This window comes from Cotesia glomerata, linkage group LG1 (genome assembly GCF_020080835.1).
Source record: "Cotesia glomerata isolate CgM1 linkage group LG1, MPM_Cglom_v2.3, whole genome shotgun sequence".
Lineage (NCBI taxonomy): Eukaryota > Metazoa > Arthropoda > Insecta > Hymenoptera > Braconidae > Cotesia > Cotesia glomerata.
The window spans coordinates 9,560,388-9,567,689 of NC_058158.1; the positions used below are offsets into that span (position 1 = coordinate 9,560,388).

The following is a 7,302-nucleotide window of genomic DNA, read 5'->3' on the forward strand; positions in this document are numbered from 1 at the left end:
CCATATCTGTGTGTTAGATGTAGTTTAGTCTACAATAGCAGAGTGAGAAGTAGGTCGAGCTGAGAAGATCGATCGATACAATATATATTTATATATATATATGGATATTATATAGTAGGAAACGCTAAAACGACTGTAACGTCTTTAGTCGACAGTTAAAATCTAAAATCATTGCAATAGTCGTGAGACATTTTATTACTACATATCTCATCAATTTCATAATATCTTCTTACACTTTCTGTAAGGTGTGTGTGTGAATTAATAATTCTTTCTTTGATATTAGAGCTTGAAGAAAAGGTCAAGATTTTAATGAAATTTCTTCCAAGATAATCTGAATTTTCGTGATCGAGATTTTTTTTAAAAAAAAGTTGTAAACATTTCTGATGATTTTATAATCTATATTATTCGAAAATGCTTTATCTCTAGATACATGATAAAGAAATGATCCTGCATCTTGTGAAATATTTACATTTTTAAAGATATAAGCTCATCTCGATGTTACACTCATCGAGACCTTTCATTTGAGTACCCACGTCAATTTTTTATATATTTTATAAATTTATATATATATATATATATATTTATACATGAAAAATATATCAAAAATGCATGTGGGTACTCAAGTGAAAGCTGCTGATGGGTATAACATCGAGATGAGCTTATATCTTAAAAAATGTCAATAATTAAGAACTGACTTTGTTATCTTGTCAACTAATGATATTTTTAAAGATATAAGCTCATCCCAGTGTTACACTCATCAAGACCTTTCATTTAAGTACCCACATCAATTTTTCATATATTTTATATATTTATATATATGAATATATGAAAAATATATCAAAAATGCATGTAGGTACTCAAATGAAAGCTCTTGATAAGTGTAACTTCAAGATGAAGTTATATCTTAAAAAATGCTAATAATTAAGAACTGACTTTGCTATCTTGTCAACTAATGATATTTTTGAAGATATAAGCTCATCCTGGTGTTACACTCATCAAGACCTTTCATTTAAGTACCCACATCAATTTTTCATATATTTATATATATCATATATATGTATATATGAAAAATATATCAAAACTGCAAGTGGGTACTCAAATGAAAGCTCTCGATGAGTGTATCATCAGGATGAGCTTATATCTTTAAAATATATATTATATATATGTATATATGAAAAATATATCAAAAATGCATGTGGGTACTCAAATGAAAGCTCTCGATGAGTGTAACATCGGAATGAGCTTATATCTTAAAAAACGTCAATATTTAAAAAAGTACAGCGCAATTTAACAAAAGTCATTATTTAATAAAGCAAAATTTTAATTTTTTTAGTTTACAAGTCACGGCAGTCACATAGTGACTGCAAGGTTGCTAGTTACGGATTAATCCATTTATGTCATTACAACTTCAATTTTGGTGTGTAATTGTACATATTAAAATGGCAAAACTTTTTGTAGTGGAATAACTTGTTTACATCCATTTTTATCGTACTTTGTATTTTTATAAATATAAAATGTAAAAGTTTTAATTCATTTAAACTGAAAAATTTTTTGTGATTAATCAAGGTAGAATTTACCTTGATTTTACTCATGAATAATTACTCAGCTGTCTAAAAATATTTAAATGAGTAAAAAAAAGTTTATTTAATAGCAATCCAGACTCTTTAGAAATATTGAATAAGTCTGGAGCGTATAGAGAAATAAAACTAAAAAATAGTGATGAAAAAATGTAGTACAATTGAGACAAAAGCCGGATGAGCGGAGATTTAATGTGTGACATGCGCACTCGAGTATTGTCCCATTAATTTTGATCAATTTCGACCTTCGCATTCCGTCACGAATATCTTAGCTGAACTGGAAATGCACTGAAAATTTAAAACGCATTGCTCTGCTATGCATTGCACTCCGACAATTCATTTTTTACAATTAAATCTTGTATTATCACAATCATAATCAAATCATAAACACATACATCGCAACACGTTAAATCCTCAGCACGATTAATAAGTATCAATATATAATCGTTGTTTTTTTTTTTTTTTCCAAACGATCCACAGTTTTTTATTCGTTCTTGGTCCACAGTTGCGTCAACCTGACCTTGCGGTTGTGTACTACTATACTATACACGAAAATTTGAATAAAAAACCATTAGATCTATTATTTTTATTATTATTTTGGTCCCCTAAAAATCAGACAACTAAACTCATAAGTTACTCGCATCTCTTGTTATATTAAATATAAATATAAATAATATATATTAATACTACACGCTGTTTTCATGTTTTATTATTATAAGCCTCAGATCACTTTTATTCTTCTTCTTCCATTTGATCTATTGTAATTTCAGGCATGTATCATGCGCCTGCTTATATATTTTATTTTCTGGTCGATGTACGTGTCAATGAGTTTCCAGTCCCGCGATTATATAATAGATAAACCGTAAGCAAATAGCTAAATAAACAACTAAACATGACGAAGCGACCAAGGTATAGATGTATTTAAATTAAATACGAATCCAACTACACTAGTACTTATATACATTTGTATTTTATTGTATGCATGCACGAAGGTCTGTGTAGTGGTCAGTTGCGTGTTGTGAAGCCGTCCAATACTTGACGCGCCGTGTCACTGTTTCCTACCAAGTGCACACGTGCACATATACCAGGCTTCTCAAATTATCCATATTTCAAATTTAACGATACACGGTTCTATTTTATTGTTGTACACTGCACATATGGACAGACAATAATGATAATATCTATCTAATAATTTTAATTAAATAAAATTCACTCCAATTTTTTTTTATTTTTATAAAATACGCTTTTATTGTCCAACGCTTTAATTAAAATTCAATATTACCTTTGAAGTAATTTTTTATTTTAATTAAAAACTGTACTAGTTTTTTGATGTAATTTAAATTGGAGTAAAAAATATAAAATACTTTTTAAATATTTTCTCCAAAAAAAAATTTTTTTAATTAATTTATTTTAAATTTTTATTGAATAAAAAAGAATAATTACCCTTAAAGTAATTTTTTTTTTTTTTTAAATAAAAGACTACTAGTTTTTTTATGTAATTTAAATTGGAGTAAAAAAAAATTATTTTTTAAATGTTTACTCCAAAATAAAAAAAATTTTTTAATTTTTATTGAATGAAAAATAATAATTACCTTTGAAGTAATTTTTTTTTTAAATAAAATAATGTACTAGTTTTTTGATGTAATTTAAATTGGAGTAAAAAATAAAAATACTTTTTAAATGTTTACTCCAAAATAAAAAATTTTTAAATTAATTTATTTTTAATTTTTATTGAATGAAAAATAATAATTAGCTTTGAAGTATTTTTTATTTTTTTTTAAATTAAATACTGTATTAGTTTTTTGTAGCAATTTAAATTGGAGTAAAAAAAAATTATTTTTTAAATTTTTACTCCAAAATAAAAAATTATTGAATTAATTTATTTTAAATTTTTATTGAATAAAAAATAATTACCTTTGAAAAAAAATTTTTTTTTTTTATAAAAGACTATTATTTTTTTGATGTAATTTAAATTGGACTAAAAAATAAAAATACTTTTTAAATATTTACTCCAAAATAAAAAATTATTGAATTAATTTATTTTAAATTTTTATTGAATAAAAAATAATAATTACCTTTGAAGTAATTTTTTATTTTAATTAAAGACTGTACTAGTTTTGTGATGTAATTTAAAATGGAGTAAAAAATAAAAAAACTTTTTAAATATTTACTCCAAATTAATAAAAATTTTTTAATTAATTTATTGAATGAAAAATAATAATTCAGCCGAAAATGATTTTAATTATGTTTTTGATTAAGATGTTTAGTATTTTAATCAATGCAAATAAAAAATTGGAGTATAAAAATACAAGAAATTAAAGATAAGGTAGACGATGATTATTATTATTGTTGTTATTGAATTGATGTATTGTAGCAAACTTACCGGACTAAATGAACCGTGAATAATTTAAATCAGTGTCTCAAAATGATCGTCAGTAGTAAAAGTGGTAACAAGATGACTATAAAGACCGTAGGGATCTTTGATGGCAATAACGCCGAGCAAAACAAGGTGAAGTAATCCTCAAGCAAGAAAAGAGGGAACTTGTCATCACCAACACATTTAAAACTTATACTTATTCTTATTATGTTATGCCTTTTTTTGCACCGGTTACGGCTGTTATACGCACAGTAGTATGTATAAATATATTCTCATACATCCACAATGTACATAGTAATATATTGCTCCAAACTTTATTCACAAAACTTAAATAAATATCTTTAATTTTCAATTATACAAAAACTTTTAAAGGTTTTTTCTAAATAAAATCCACTGAATTTATTTATTTGGTATAACTTGTCGCTTCCACTTTCGTTAATATAAAGGCTAAAGACTGAGGTAAAGTTTAAAGAATTTTATCAGAGAAATTGAAACGGCGTTAATGAGTTTGTGATTAGATAGCAATATAATTAGTCAAGTAATAGTACTTATATTATGATTAGACAAGAGACGAGTGTAATAAGTAAATGTAAAAGTAAAATGTTATGCATCGACACGTTCAATACGGCAGACGGCGCGATACTGTCGCACATACCGCGAGCAGTCGGATAGCGGCGGGTGAACTAAACGAGGAGGAGGTAGAAGTAACGAGGGAAGAGGCAGAGGGAATGTTGGGCTATGTATATGAGGGGAGGGGCTCGCGGATCCACACTCGTGTGTTATGTGCCCTCTACTCACCCGCGCTAATCTTTTAAAGTCACTCATGTGAGTATAGTATTGTCTGGGTCTTGATGTAATGCGTGTTTGTGTTAATATTACTTTTGTTGATGTATCCATGCTTTGGCTAATATATGTGCTACAAAGACAGACTACCAACGTTTACTTGAAAGGTGGAGTAATCATAAGATCATAAGATCGTCAAGACAATTTGCATCGTTTGTTTTACAAGCCACTAAAAATAGTTTTAAACTCACCATCAAGTAAAATAACATTGTTTTTGTTGGCAAATGATTTATTATCCGGCCAAGTGAGACCTCTTGGATTATCGTTAAGGTATTATATGTGTTTAATATATATGGAGCTCGCTCCGCGGGAAAAGTATCACCGTTAATAATAAAATAATGCGCCAAAAGATAGTTCACTAGGTCATGCTTCAGTTTTATTATTTTTAGTTACTGCTCCAGGCTCCCTTTCATTGCAAAGGAAAATTTATTGCGGAGTAATTAACCTACAAGGAAAAAGGAGGGTAATATATTTTTATGTTTTATTTATTTTAAAAAGGTAATAAAACTGGTAAAAAATTTTGGAGCCTAGAATTGCACAGTAAAAAATTTTGTGTTAAAAATTTTTATGCAAATATTTAACACTTTTTTGTGTTGATTTAAGAGAATAAGTGTTAAATTTTTAACACTAAATTTTTTGACGCAATGACGAAAAATTTTTAACTGTGTGTATCAATAAAAATTTGGTAATTATTTACAAGTGGGGTCAAGCATTATAATTTTTATTTTTTTGATGAAATTTCTATTTGATTTTATTGATATATTTTTTTTTAATTTATAAAAAAATGAACAATTTAAAATAAAAATCGATGGTCTAATTAGCAATTTGTCTAACACCTTATTTTTTAGAGGATGATTTTTTAACATTTTGATGCAGCCATAATCGAATTAAAAATTATTTAAATGATATTAAAACCTAAATATTATATCTCTATTAGATAATAATGATATTAAATGGTTTTTTAAAGTAATAATAAATTTTGAACTAATTGTTTTTTTCGTATAAATAGAAGATTCTCTAAAATGGAATCAGACAATTTGCTAATTAGAACGTCGAAATGTTGATTATCACAATTTCAACAAATTTATAAATTTTTTAGAAAATTGTCCTATTCAAATTTTTTTTTAAATTGTTCGTTTTTTTTATGTAAACGGAAAGAACAAGATGACACTGGATATCATCCCAGATTATACTCAGTGATATCTGTGGTGAAAAAAAAATTTCAGACAGTAGCTAGAAAAATCCAGATTATACTGCGTGATATCTGGATTATACTCATTGTAATCTGGATTATACTAGCTACTATCTGAAATTTTTTTTACTCAATATAATCTAGGATGATATCCAGTGTCATCTTGTTCTTTCCGTGTACTTTTCAAAAAAATATATTTCAAAAAAATCAAAATAAGATCAAATATAAATTTTATCCAAAAATATAAGAGCCCAAATTTATTCCAACTTTTAAAATAAAAAAAGCGCCGTAAAAATAAGAAGAATAAAAAAAATAAAAAAATGTTAATTTTTTACCTGGATATGGCCAAAAATAGGGTTGTAAATAATTACCAAAAATTTTTATCCATCAGATAGATATTAATAATTTTCTAATGTACGAGAAAAAAAAATTTATTTCACTCTAAATGTGACTTTATTTAATTTTATAAATTTAGAACCCGGAGTATTTTTGGTATACTTGACGTAGATGTAAAAATAAATGCTATATTTCAGAGGTGTTACGTCTACATATGTGTTCCTCAGGTAATAAATTTCGTATAAATTAACGATAAATTAAGAAGATATTATTTATTAAATAAAAGTAATCTTCTAAGGGGTTATTTACCTAAAAATCAGCATTTATTAATAGTATTAATTGACAAAAATAAATCCTCAAGGTTACTTAACCTAATTATTCAAGTCGGATGTGCAGTTGCATAAATGACTATTTTTTCCGAGAAAACAATAGGTGATTGTAAGAGAATGAATAACCCAACATTGATATACGCATTTAAATATATATTTTTCAGCTAATCCGCGGCCTGATTCAAGGTTAATTCTCGTAAATAATACACGCGGTTTAAAATAATAACAATTGACTTTTATAGTTTTATATTAATATTATTAAACGTGGACATGTTTGTTGGCTTTTTATGAGACATCTGTTAATAAAAAATTCAGGGAATAAAATTTTTTTTTAACGTCAAATAAAAAAATTGGTCAGGGCGATGCTAATTTTTTCGATGACGTCTTTGTTTTCTTAGCAAAGTTTTTTGACCTTGAATATATGATAAAAGGTGTAAGAGTAAGCTTGGATTGGTTTTATTTTTATATTATTATTATTATTTATAGTTATGGTGATTATGATAAGAGCAATAAAAGAAAAGGCTTAAAGGGAAAAAATAATAAGTTTAATTGTGAGTCAGAGTCAGAGTGTGAGTGCTGTAAGAAAGGAAGAGAGATCAAGATAGGATTATAATCTGACGATTCATCTCCTCCAGGGGACGGTCAGTA

General features: G+C 26.5%; 1 protein-coding gene across 11 annotated transcripts in view; it reads right to left on the bottom strand.

Annotated features, from left to right (window-relative positions):
• The window catches only part of LOC123259705, a 185,429-nt gene that overhangs the window by 83,613 nt on the left and 94,514 nt on the right, over positions 1-7,302 (bottom strand). Inside the window, exon 1 of one of the 11 annotated variants that reach the window (XM_044720397.1) lies at positions 3,961-4,646. The exons of the other annotated variants lie outside the window; for them this stretch is intronic. The gene's annotated coding sequence lies outside the window, so the exon portion shown is untranslated. Of the gene's footprint in view, positions 1-3,960; positions 4,647-7,302 lie in introns of those variants that run through there. 11 annotated transcript variants of the gene reach the window in all.